We start from the raw sequence: 14,477 nt of genomic DNA, 5'->3' as shown, positions 1-14,477 counted from the left end.
TCAAGACACTATGCATATTATTCTGTCCCGTATGGTGTAAGACCACACAAAAAATAATGTTTTTCGGCGATTCAAAGTAACATTTTTTACAAAACACAACCCTGTTATGAAAGAGGACACTTAATTTGTATTGTTTATCTATGCTTGTCAAGACTTTTTACATAAATCGCATTATAATGCCCCGTGCGTAGTTAGGTTGGAATTTTTTGGTTAACTCTCCATCTCACTTGCGTTAATAAATTTTCATTTTCTGTTATCTATTATATTTAGGGATACATACTGCGAACAAAAATCGCCTCTCGAATTGGAGTTTGGTCATTTGTATGAAACAGAAGACAAATGGGAAGAACGATATGAACGACAGGATCATAAAAACCACCGACATCAGGGAAAAGTAAATGTTTATCAAACATTTGTTATAATTCCAACTCTGCTTTTCTTCAATAATATTAACAATATTCGGTGCAAAGTAATACATAACTAACAATACTAATACGCTTGTCTATCTACACTTCTCTCTACTGCTAGGTACTTTAATTTTTTCGGTGATGGATCATACAATAGTGGCCATAAACGAGGAAACGATCGACACTATATTGAAGAGCACGAACGAGCTTCTAGTGGTGCAGGGATATTTCAAAAGCGGGTATTTAACACACTCCCAGAACAAATTGAAGGTTTTAATATTTTAAAACATTTTGCTTTCCAGGTTAAATGGGCCGACAAGAATGGAGGATTTGGCGAACACTACTGGGACTTCAACCATGTCTAACTCGTGATCCACGGATTCTCGTTAGAGTGCTACGATGCTTGAGCCAATCAGATTTTTTATGATCAACGATCACTCCACAAATAAATTTTATCTACGTAAAATCTGGATAGATGCTGTGTAAATGTCAAGAGCGTCTGGCTGCTGTCGATGTCTAGCGCAGAGAGAAAGGAGAAGGGCTTTGGGCCTATGCGCATAGAATCTAGCAGTGTGTCGCTGCAGGCGATTTTCGGGTTTACAATGCAAATCCTAACGAATAGTGCTACGATCAGCTGCTCTGAACCGTAAGGTGTATGAAAATTGATACAATTTTGTTCATATTACATTATCACATAAACTGACAAATTTTTAAGATGAATTCCTAAGCCTACATTGATGACATTGATTACCATACAAAAAATAAACTTAGAATAAGACCATATCAGTAGTACGTACCGAAACTAATCCTTATTAATTGGATTAATGCTGAAAATAAGGATACATGAAAATCGTATATTTAATAAGAGATCTGTACAAATATAATAGCTCGTAGCATACTAAATATGAACTTATTGCTACCTTAATTATGAGATCGTTAAATTGCCATTACTCGGTTTCCATTTACTAATTGACGTTCTATATCAGAAATTCACAATTTAAGTGTATGAACTATAAAGACACTCCAACATACGGTAGCTGTTTCTATGCGCGTGCCAAAGATAGCGTGCCAACATCTGCGGTCAATTGTGCAGCGTGAAGCTGGTGCTACGTGTTAACTGGCGCTCCCACTCTGACTAACAAGACCTTGACGACCTTTCGCGTGGATTGTTGAATCATGGTGGGATGTAGATTTTGAAAACTGATCTTCTTATAGATAGTTCGACAAGAATTAGGCGCCCATATTTACAATCTTTGACAAATTCAATCCATTTGTGTAAGTTTAATAAAGGATAAAGGTCATGAATCAAGCAAGCTGAAATTCAAGCTTCATCTTCATAATTCAAAGTACCGTTCTCTCTCAAATTCCGAACAACAGTCATGTCATTCCGAACAGTGACGATTTCAGAGATGAGAATAAATGTTTTCACAATTTTTTATATGTAGTGATCTTGAATCATAACGACTGAGCATCTTGAAATTGAGTGATTTTCTAGAGAACTGACTATAAAAGTCTACACGGAGACGGGATTCAACTCAATTTTGAGTTTTTCAACTCCTTAGTTGAGCCCAATTACTTAATTTTGGCTAATTTTCCAAAATCCCCACTAGGTAGTTTGCCTTTAATTTCATTAGAAAAAAATACTCAATTTTGGGTTGATTTTACGCAAAATTGAGTTCTTTCAACCCAAACATAAGAAAAGCATATACCGTAATCCGGGGTATCATTGATCAGCGGGGTAAAATTGATCGGAATGACTCATCTCGTAAAAAGTTCGTATTATCATTTATTGATGAAACATTTCCAAATCATGAATGGTGCTTCTCTTTCTTATATTCATGAGCTAATAAAAGTGAAGATTTTTGAGAAGATTGCGTTTACCTTATGCGTAAATTTGGCAACTTTTCTAAACAATGATTTTAATGGTTAAGGATGACACTACCGAAGATTCATGTCTCACATAAGTTCTGCAAACGATATGAGCAAGGAAAATGCGGTTCTTACTAAAAATGGCATCGCCGAAAACGATTCCGTTGTCAAAACTTTCAAAAGTATGTTAAATTAGGCAACATTGTCGAATTACTGTTACTCATGTAAAATTCCCTTAGGAAATTGCCTACTTTTAGGCGTATTCCGGCGTTCGAGGTGTTTTTAATTTTGAAATAACTCAAAAAGTAAATGACTTGTAAGCGTTTGGCCTTCATATTCGGCTTCAGGGGCCATGATTTAAGTAAGTAACAACATTTTCAATATTACCGAATGTTGTTTACATGAGTGATCAATGTTACCCCATATCAGCTTAATCAAAAAATCACTTAAAACATTTTTTTAAACATGCTTAAATCTTTCTTAAAACAAAATACAGTATATAGCCACGAGCTATGGGTGGCAGTACTTGTTTTAAAAATATAAAATTTTCAACATTTGCATTTTCGAACGAAATATTTAAAAAATGTTCAAAAAAATGATCAATGTTACCCCGGATTACGGTACCGTAAAATGGGGTGAAGTTGATCACTTTTGAGCGATTCTGTTCTATAATTCTTAGTAGGATGCATGTATTCTCATCCAAATATTTTTAAAACCTGTACTGGTTGGATGTTTATCGAATTATACAAACGAAAATTTTACGAATCGTTATTATAATAACAAAAACAATTTTTAGAAATCATAAAATCGAATTTTCGATTCCGGGGTGAAGTTGATCAATTACTGTGACACGTTTCCTAAAATAAAGACACATGCTATTTACTAATTTTGGGATTACTGATCCCGAATCTAGTCTCAAAAATCTTACAACTTGTTGGTAAATCGGTCAATTTTAGAATTGAATGTTGTGAAATCCAGAATACACTAAATAAAACGCCTAAAGGTATGCAATTTTCTTTTGAAATTAGCAACTCGCTCGCAAAAAGAACATTTTTATCTCTGAAAATGATTTTTTATCCTCAATGCTAATATAAAACTGGGTTCACAGAACATATATGGAATGTACGAAACAGTTTATTTCAATGGTGTCTTTATATAGCCTTGGCAATAGTCGATTGTTTGGGGTAGAACCCTTCAACAGTTCATCGAACATTTCCTTAAAAATCTGTTTTTTCCATGGTATAACTATCTTGAACAACGAACCGAATTTAGAAACATCAAGAGTAGCTATCAGGTATTACGATATAACATAACTTGGGTTAATTGAAAACGGATAATAGCTCCCTTGGCAGTTCATACATGTGGGAACGGGAATGATCAACTTCTCCCCACTGATCAACTACACCCCGAATTACGGTACCCTAATTTGGCTTATTAGGCCAAAGTACTACCATAGGGTAGATGTAGCTCTCTCTATTTAGGGCAACATTCGTCTGGGAGAAAGAGAATACCGAGAGAAAGTATAATCAATTAATTTTGGGTCAAGTAAACTCAAAATTAGGGTAAGTTTTTTTCTCCGTGTAGTGTTAAGAATTTGAGACAAAATGGTACACCCCTGGGAGGAAGAAACGCATACGAAATTTATGTACCGTAAAACGGGGTAACTTTGATAGTTTTTTTCGAAGAAAACTTCAATATTTATGCAAGCTGTTTCAAAGATAATAATTTATATTTTTAAAACAAGTACTGGCATCCTAGCTATCGATTGCAGTCGATAGATTTCCAAAAGATTCATTATGAATGGATATGTAATTTTTCATATAATCGAAAGTTGGTTTTCTGTTTTGGGGTAACTTTGATAATGGAGTATGAATCGAACAAAATTGAATGAATAACCAACATTTGTAGGGCATTGCATACCTCTGGGCGTTTAACGTTGTATGGAAATTTCTGACTAAGATTACAAAAATGATCCCAGTTTTTGAAAATGCTATTCGCTAAGAGATTTGAGACCGTATTCAAGTTCTATGATAACTAGGCTGTCAAAGATAAGTGGCCAACTATTCAAAACTACATCAAATAGTGATCGTAGAACAGATTGTTTGTAAGCGTTTCGAAAATGCTAAAATTGTGTCAATTTTTAATATTCGTATAAAAAGCCTCAAATGCACTTGATTCCAATGAAAATAGCTTTGACATGAAGTGTCATACTAATACTCTTTACTTTTGCATTTGTTTTGCTCAACTGATTAACAGAAACTTCGTTATTTCGTTTAAAATGTTGTGGGTCTCGCACTATCAAAGTTACCCGCATTATCAAAGTTACCCCGTTTTACGGTACGTCAAAGTGAGCCGAGATTCTGCTGTCACAAGCTGTCATTGTGAGCCTGGATCTTAAACAATGGACAAACATATAAAAGCGCGTAATTGATCAAAACATATGTTTGCATTTCAACAAACTTGACAAAAAGTCGATTGAGAATCTTTCATTTTATTCATTTAGTTAACATCTAGACAGATAACACTGAATCAACAATTTCACGCCACAATACTCGGTTCGTGGCCACATCCTCAGCTCTGCCCCACGTTTGCCAAATCGATACGCACTTGATCCGCCCACCTAGCTCGCTGCGCTTCACGCCTTCTTGTACCAACCAGATCTGACGCGAACACCATCTTTGCAGGGTTGCTATCCGGCATTCTTGCAACATGCCCTGTCCATCGTATCCTTCCAGCTTTGGCCACCTTCTGGATACTGGGTTCGCCGTAGAGTTGAGCGAGCTCGTGTTTCATCCTTCGCCACCACACACCGTTTTACTGCTCACCGTGAAAGATCGTCCTAAGCACCCGACGTTCGAAGACTCCAAGTGCTTGCAAGTGCTCCTCGAGCATCGTCCACGTTTCATGTCCGTAGAAGATTACCGGCCTTATGAGCGTTTTGTACACGGTACATTTGGTGGGGGTGTGAATATTTCTTGACCGCAGCTTCTTGTTGAGGCTATAGTAGGCCCGACTTCCACTGATGATGCGCTTTCGTATTTCACGGCTAACGTTATTGCTAGCCGTCAGCAAAGATCCAAGGTAGACGAACTCGTCGACCACCTCGAATGTATCCCCGCCTATCGTCACACTGCGACCTAGGCGAGCCCTATCGCGCTCGGCCCCACCAGCTAGCATGTACTTTGTCTTGAACGCATTTCAAATGTTCGGCCGACAATGTCCATATCATCCGCGAAGCAAACAAATTGAATTTATCTCGTAAAAATCGCACCCCGGCTGTTGAGCCCGGCTCTCCGCATAACACCTTCTAGCGCAATATTGAACAACAGGCACGAAAGTCCATCACCTTGTAGTTCCCGGCGGGATCCAAATGAACTGGAATGTTCGCCTGAAACCTTCACACAATTTTGCACACCTTCCATCGTCGCTCTTATCAGTGTCGTGAGCTTCCCGGGAAAGTTGTTCTCGTCCATGATTTTCCATAGCTCTACGCGGTTGATACTATCGTATGCCGCCTTAAAATCGATGAGATGGTGATACGTTGGGACCTGGTATTCACGACATTTTTGGAGGATTTGCCGTACAGTAAAGATCTGTCCGTTGTAGATCGGCCGTCAAAAAAGCCGGCTTGATAACTTCCCACGAACTTGCTTACTATAGGTCATAGACGACGGAAGATAATCTGGGATAATACTTTGTAGGCCGCATTTAGAATGGTGATCGCTCGAAAGTTCTCACAATCTAACTTGTCGCCTTTCTTGTAGATGGGGCATATTACCCCTTCCATCCACTCCTCCGGTAGCTGTTCTGTTTCCCAGATTGTGCCTATCAGCCGGTGCAGATAAATGGCCAGCCTCTCTGGGCCCATTTTTATGAGTTCAGCTCCGATACCATTCTTACCAGCAGCTTTATTGTTCTTGAGCTGATGAATGGCACTCTTAACCTCCCTCAAAGTGGGGGCTGGTTGGTTTCCATCCTCTGCAGTATCGACGAAGGCATTTCCTCCGTTGTCCTGATCTTCATTGCCTATGCTCTCAGCGCCATTCAGATGTTCGTCGAAGTGCTGCTTCCATCTTTCGATCACCTCACGCTCGTCCGTCAAAATGCTCCCATCCTTATCCCTGCACATCTCGGCTTGCGGCACGAAGCCATTGCGGGATGCGTTGAGCTTCTGATAAAACTTGCGTGTTTCTTGAGACCTGTACATCTGCAGCAAATTAGGCAAATAAATTGCAATACAAGCTAGTAAACTTCCATGCAAGTTGACTGAAATCCTAAAAACTAGATGTGCTATGATATTTTTGAAAACGGTAATGGATTAGTTAGGTAAGCGGTATTTTGATTCTATGATTCGGTATTTTGAAAACTATGGTTTTTAAAGAATTAGTTCATGTATTTTAAGCAAATATGCATTGTTGAAACGAACGTTCTTATTATTACACTGATTGTTTTACTTATTCAATTTTTGGTAATGAGTTCATATCAAGACACTAAAATTGGTTATTATTAAATTCATGAGCGTTTGAAGGAAATAATTCAAACAGCTGTCATCGTACGAATTCGAGGCCAACAGAGTTATTTGAAAAAGTAGTTTTAATCTTGAAATTTGTCCATAAACATGTAAAATCTTTAACTATAACGAATAAGGTATTGTTGAATAAAATATTAAAAGTTTGAAAAAACCTATTTGTTTTTATTGTTACTTGTTTAAAGGTTTGGAGAAATTAGTCACTAGTTGCTGAAATTTCGAGCAACAAAAAAATCATGCTTTCGAATGTGTTTTGTTGTATTGTTTGCCTTTTAAGCTTAAACACTCTGTTTCCCAGAGTAGCTCTAGAGCTCCATTGATTTTCGAGGAACTTGAGACAAACCGTATCAAATAAATACTTTGCAATAGTTAGTAGAATATGATTCCATACCCATTGATAAACAATCAATTAAATATCGATAAACAAGTTAAACATTGTTTAACCGATTTCGAAAAGTTTAGCCTATTTACAACATTACAGGGTGTCCGCAAATTATCCGAACAGCAAAATATTGGAAAGATGATTTCGCATTGAAAACAATGAAAAATCAATGTCCATGTACTTTTTATAATACATCTATATGTTAACACAAAACACAACTTTAAAAAATTTCAACATAATTGCTTGTTACTGAGATAGGCAAATTTCAATTTTTCGGAGACGTTTCTCCTGAGGGCCGCTAGTCATACTGGAGATGAGTTAACCCTTAAACCTTAAAGAGATGAATTTAAATGTCCTATTATTATTTGAAGTATGCTACAGGTTAGTGGCTTCACGTTAGGCTGGAAATAGAAAATTGTACGGTTCAAATCCAGTGAATTCTATGGACATTTCTTCTCCGTCATAAAGCTCGGAAAACAGCTCCCTTCAAGACACCTCAATACATTTGGGTTGGTTTTGCAATTATTTGAAAACTTAAATGTGTCAAACTTGCTTCTTAAGAATATAATAAGCCAATATTCAAAACCATGCAAGAATATTGAATTTATTATGCTTGATTGTATAGAACCATGTCTAAAAAGTTTGTACGGATAATTTGCGGACACCCTGTATTGTTCGAGAACTTAAAATTAAAACATTGTTTCATAAAGAAAAAATCAATCACAATCGTGAGAAAGAAAGGATGAAGTAGTTGGATTTTTACATAAAATATATGCACTTCAATTCAACCAATAAAACAAAAAACTGCTTATTGTTTCATACTTCTGTTAAAATTTTAGTTTGAGAGTGATTTTTTTCCTCTACTTTTAGAATACTTTCCAATTTCAGTTGTCGTATATTTTTATTTCCATGATAGTGATACATAGTGTCAAACAAAGTTGATTGGTACTGAAGTTGGGTGATCACAGATATTATCGAAACACGCATTGGAAAGTTATGCAAATCCTTAACAATCTACCACCTCCAGTACGAAGGCTTCTTAACCCCCTAAGTCTGATGACCAATTACACCTATGATACTTAACTACCACTTAAAAAAAATTCCTATTGCGCTGGAATTGTTATCGCATGGGAAGGTATCTTTCACACGGCTCTAACTAGTCAAAATGCATATCTCTTGAACAAGCGCCGGTGCATAAATCGTGCACATGTTTGCGTGCTGTTGTCAAAAATGTATTGCTTTTCATCAATTTGTACAAGCATACCCTGTGTTCAGTTACATTTAGTTGGTTTAAATACCCACAGTTGAATGTCAGCGAAGACACAAGAACACAGTTCTTCACATACCATATAACTACAAGCATACATGCACTTCAGCAAACGTATCAACGAAAACCGAATAGCTAACACGAATAAATCACTTTTGTTGAAATAAATGAGAAACATGTTCATCCAAGTAATGTACGCATGTTCCGTAGCTCAGAAATTTAATGCTTCGAAAGTCGCTCAATCAATTAGTGGTTAATTTCAACACCTCATAAGCCCAATGCGTCCAAGCCGCGAAACGAAACCAAAGCAAATGAACTCCGAGCTGCTACGAGTTTTTGATCTTGCTGTGACACTATCGAATTAAGAAATCGTGCAAGAACCGTCTGGTGCTGAAATCAATATGAGAGGCAAGTCTCAGTTTTCCCACAACAGAAGGGAGCGCTACGCCACATATGCGTTATACCCGTCAGCTGATCGAAAGTGGTTGACCTGCATTCGGTGCGTGCGGGACCTACATACGGTACACTGGTTAAACACGTCGCACAGAGGAGTAAGTAGATCAAGATCCGTGGCCATAATTTGATCCCGCTAATAGTATACCCATGTTGTGGCCATATTGAGAAATATAAAAAAAACATTCAAAACATATCAAAAGAGTGCTAGCTTCAGAACACAACTTTCTAAAAATTATGTTTCATTTGTTTATTTATTTGTTTGTTCTAGGGCGGTTTTTAATAATACAATCACAATTGAATAACTACAATATTGGCAAATTTTTCCTGTATGGCATTATCTGACAAAGTTTCCATCACAGTGTGAAACTTGAATATGTTATCTATCAGTTACACCATCCTTCCTGTTAAACCTTTTGAAAATATAGTTTTTTGTAAATTTTTCGCATATTTTTAGCGCGCATTTCCTAATCATTAAACTTGAACATTTATCTATTTAAAGTGCATGCTTTGGGTTGGGTATTTGGGTTGTTCTAAAATAATATTATTATAACATATTTCATTTCTTAGCATAACTGAACTATGTAAAATTGCACATTCAAATTGCCTAGTCCTAGACTATTCTAGATTAAGGAGTTATTTAATGCTTTGATAGTATGCACACACCGAACATGTGGCAAATGTACAAATTGAAGTTGAAATTGCGAAAAGAAACCATGTGCTCCACCATAAAGTTTGAGTGTGTGAATTACGGAGTCAACCATAAGTCTAACTTTTAGGATTGCCCTTCGTGCAAACGAATCGTTGAGGCTTGTAACAAACTTTTCGTAGCCGGAATTCCGCAGGTAGAATCTCCAAAAATTATCATATTTCAGTAACGAATGCTTGCTTGATAATCATACCAATCAAGTAAATTACAATCGCTTCTGGGGATCCAAAATCGCGGGTGTAAGTTAAGATTCTTGCGGGTTTTCCCATATAACTGAACTCAACCGGTTTTTGTTAGGTCATAAGAATACCATCGAAACCAAAAAATAATTTTAGCCATGATTGGCCCATACTACTCCTGTGTGTGCTGCGACCCACCGTTCAGTCTGGGAAAGCCTTTTCTCGTAGAGACCATGTAACCGGTTGCCCTGCAGCAACAGTTTGTCGTGGACAGCAGCAATGGCACTAGTTAGATCGCGTTATCTGGTGGCCCTCACGGACAACAAAATCCGTCGACGGTCTCCGGTGTTCTCTCTTGATATTCTTCTTCGGGGGGAATTGGTTGGTTGATCGTCTGCGCAGTCGTTTGAGCACACTGTACTGATTGTGCTCTATGTATGGCCAACAGAGTTGCAAACCGGGGAGAACTGCCAGCCGGAATGATTAATTCAAGTTTGGTCGAACGGGAGTGAAAGGTCCTATGTGTGTGAGTATTAAAGCGACCGGTCGCAAATATTACGCAACACCGTTGTCTGTCGGCCTGGTGGTACCTAAACACTGCTGAAGGGATGTTTTAAATCATTTGTCGCATTAGTCTTTACATGAAGGCAGTATTGGTTGCACTTTTGTTTTTAGCGTGGAGAAAGCCAATCAAACAATCATCAAAATTTCAGGAACATTTTGGATACTGCAAAACGGTGTCAATCTTACACTTCTTTTCAATGTGGTTTGACATCAGTTGAATAATTCATATCACATGATATCTATTACATACTGAATACGAAACAAAAACAGCGATCTGAATGATAACTACAATGAATAATACACGGGTAGATAACAATTTGAAATGAATAACAAATTGTTGTGTGTATATAGAATGTTTGAATGTCTTGATTGGTTATTTGTTCCGTTTTCTTCTTCTCCGTGGCATTACGTGCTCACTGGGACAGAGCCTGCTTCTAAGCTTAGTGTTCAATGAGCACTTCCACAGTTATTAACTGAGAGCTTTCTTTGCCAAAATGCCCAGGGAAGTCAAGGGAATTTCCTTTTCAAAAAGATCTTGGACTGGACTTACCAGGAATCGAACCCAGACACCTGCAGCATGGCTTTGCTTTGTAGCCCCGGAATTTAACCACTCGTCTAAGGATGGCCTCCACTACCAACATATTGCATCTAAAATTCAAAAATATCAAAATGTTACCAAATTATTAGTATTTTTAAAAGGGAAAATTTCTTGCAAAAATTTACGTACAAAATATGTAAAATAAAGTATTAGTTGTAATTAGCAAAGTTGGAAGTAGAAACTTTTTAATATAAGGCCTTGTCTTATTGAATCAACATGGTCGAATAATGAAGAGATAAAATGCATGATACCTATTGGAACATTTTGGATGTATTTATCAGTATGTAAATCGGACCCAATTAGCAGACATGAACCGGACAGTTCTTGCATGTACAGCTATGTAGTAACGAACAATCAGAAGACAATGTAGACAAGACCGTACATGACAACAAAGTGAACAAAAAACCTTAAATCGTGCCATGATATCTTGACTGATGGCGCGATTGCGGTATGCATGGATGATTGACTGGGTCGTTTATGATTATGGTTATGTGAAACATATGTTGGATGCAACGATGATTACACGAGGCGGCTACAGACCGGTTATCAGGCAGGGATAAAAATTAAACCTTCTCATTTAGCAACGAAGAGAGCCTAGGGAAATAATGGATATTTTTTTAATGTCAGTTATGAAATCTCTTAAACTACCTCGCTGCCTAGACATACTGGAGACGGAATTGACCGTAAAATGTTCTTTTTTTTTTGTAAAGGGTGCAACGCAATGCCCATATAATAATATTATTATTCATTAAACTTCTTCTTCATTTTCTTGGCTTTACGCCCTCACTGGGACAAAGCCTGCTACTCAGCTTAGAGATCAATGACGCTTCCACAGCTATTAACTAAGAGCATTCTTTACTAAAGTTGCCATTTTTGTATTCGTATATCGTGTGGCAGGTACGATGATACTTTATGCTCAGGGAAGTCAAGGAAAATTCCATTACGAAAAGCTCTTCAGGATATTCCTCAATTCAATACCCTGCTATCCCTACTTGTTTTTCCTCTTCTGGAAACCCTTCTTCGACAGATTTGGTCATAACCGACTCAAGTCAGCTTTGTAGCCAACTGGTTACTCAATTATTTTCGAGCCAACTGGAATACGTTTTATACATAAATCGATAGTTATCGTGAATTTAACATTTATTTGCACTCGTGATCCTGCAACGAAAATTATATAGCAGAATTACAAAAAGAAATAAAAAAAACTGTTTTCGCAATTAAGAAACATTTTTTTTTAAATAAAATTTATCTACTAGAATCTGGTTCAAGCACTTTTGGAAATTATCTAGACTAAGAACGTAAATTCTCGAAACTCCAAAATGATGTGTGGCGCAGACGCATGAATCCCTGTTTGTATCAAGTGTACAAAGATGAGAATATTATCAAGCGTGGTAAAATACGGCAGACTTCACTGGGTTGGTCACTTAGTGTGGATGTTGGAAGAAAGAATTGCAAAAATAATATTCAGCAGGGAACCAGGTAGAGGTAAGCGGCTTCAGGGAAGACCATGAATACGCTGGCTGTACGCGGTTAAAGAGGATCTGGCGACCCTAAACGTTCGGGGCAACTGGAGAAGTTTCGCCCAAGACCAACGAAGATGGAGCTTTACAATACGCCTGGCAATGGCGTGACGCTACGCTGTAGCCATCAAGGTATCTAGACTTTAAAAAACCCTCGGAAGCCAATTCCAACACTAAAAGAGGAAAACAAATTGCGAAAAATCTGCATATTCTTTTTAAAGTTTGAAAGCGCGCATCATTTTAATTTAGCACTCATTAGTCCAATTGTAAATCAAGTTACTCAGGATTTTGAAAGCATTATCAATCAAGAGATGTCTTTCGAAAATTACTGGGAGACTGATTTAGGAGAAGTGAGAATAATTCTTAAAAAATCAATAATATGGAAGCCCCTGGCGATGATCGAATTTTTTAAATCCCTGTCAAGGAACATCCAAAGAGTAACAAAGAGTTTTCGGTTGGCATATTTTTCTGACAAATTGAAAAATGCCAAAGGTTGTACCGTAAAACGGGGTAACTTTGATAGTTTTTTCGAAGAAAACTTGAATATTGTTGCATGCTGTTTCAAAGATTTACAATTTATATTTTTAAAACAAGTACTGGCATCCTAGCTACCGATTACAGTCGATAAATTGGCAAAAGATACATTTTGAATGGATATATAATTTTTCATATAATCGAAAGTTGGTTTTCTGTTTTGGGGTAACTTTGATAATGGAGTATGATTCGAACAAAATTGAATGAATAACGAACATTTGTAGGGCGTTGCATACCTCTAGGCGTTTAACACTATATGGAAATTTCTGACTTAGATTACAAAAATGGTCCCAGTTTCTGAATATGCTCTTCGCTAAGAGATTTGAGACCGTATTCAAGTTCTATGACAACAAGGCTATCAAAGATAAGTGGCCAACTATTCAAAACTCCACCAAATAGTGATCGTAGAACAGATTGTTTGTAAGCGTTTTGAAAATGCTAAAATTGTGTAATTTTTTTAAATTGGTATAAAAAGCCTAAAATGTTCTTGATTTAAATGAAAACCGCTCTTACATGAAGTGTCATACTAATATTCTTTAATTTTGCATTCGTTTTGCTTAACTGATTAACAGAAATTATGATATTTTATTTAGTATGCGGTGGGTTACGCACTATCAAAGTTACCCGCATTATCAAAGTTACCCCGTTTTACGGTACCAATTTAAAAACATGACAAAAAACCTGCAGAAGCTTCCAGCTACCGTCCAATCAGCTTGCTTTCCTCCACCAGTAAACTTTTTGAAAAAGTGATTTTAAACAGAATGAAAGTCAATTTTTGCCAATGAACAGTTCGGATTCCGACATGGACATTTCACCACTCATCAACTTTCACATGAGTATACCCCATTAGGCATAAAGACGTTATTCTATAGGGTTCTATATAAAGACGTTAGGCATAAGGACGTTAGGCATAAGTATGTTAGGCATAATGGACGTTAGGCATAAATACATTAGGCATGATGGATGTTAGGCATAAAATACGTTAGGCATAATAAACGTTTGGCATAAAATAATTCTTATCATATCGAAAATGGTTCGGGTCTAATTACATATTCCATTACATTGATGGGGGTGGGTGGGTGTCCTTAAGATGTAACAGTTCGTAAACAATAGTGGAAAATTCATACAAAAAGCGATACGTTACGAGGGGTGGGTTAATTGGTTGATTAAAAATTACTATTTCCGGTGTTATGAAATTGACAATGCATCCATTATCGCAAGATATGGAAGTGTCCATTTATATTGGCGATGTGCAAGTTTTATTTATTTCTAGCGAAGTTTAGTGTGGTGAGTATATGACATTTTCTTTTATATTTCTCTTACATAATTGGGTTAATTCTAAAGAAGGGAAATCTTCCATATAATTATTTTTTATACCTATAATACTAATGATTAACTTGAAGACAACAATCTAGAATCAATTCAAAATTTCATGTCATGATAGGTGACATTATCTTCCACAATAAT

General features: G+C 36.9%; 1 long non-coding RNA gene across 1 annotated transcript; it reads left to right on the top strand.

The window, feature by feature from the left end:
* Positions 1-271: 271 nt before the first annotated feature.
* On the top strand, positions 272-2,031 carry LOC110676276. Its single transcript, XR_002500231.1, has 3 exons — positions 272-394; positions 529-646; positions 710-2,031. It is a non-coding gene; the product is annotated as an uncharacterized LOC110676276 (long non-coding RNA).
* The last annotated feature ends 12,446 nt before the right edge of the window (positions 2,032-14,477 follow it).

Source organism: Aedes aegypti, chromosome 2, assembly GCF_002204515.2.
Source record: "Aedes aegypti strain LVP_AGWG chromosome 2, AaegL5.0 Primary Assembly, whole genome shotgun sequence".
Taxonomy (NCBI): Eukaryota; Metazoa; Arthropoda; class Insecta; order Diptera; family Culicidae; genus Aedes; species Aedes aegypti.
This window is presented reverse-complemented; position numbering and strand designations above follow the sequence as displayed.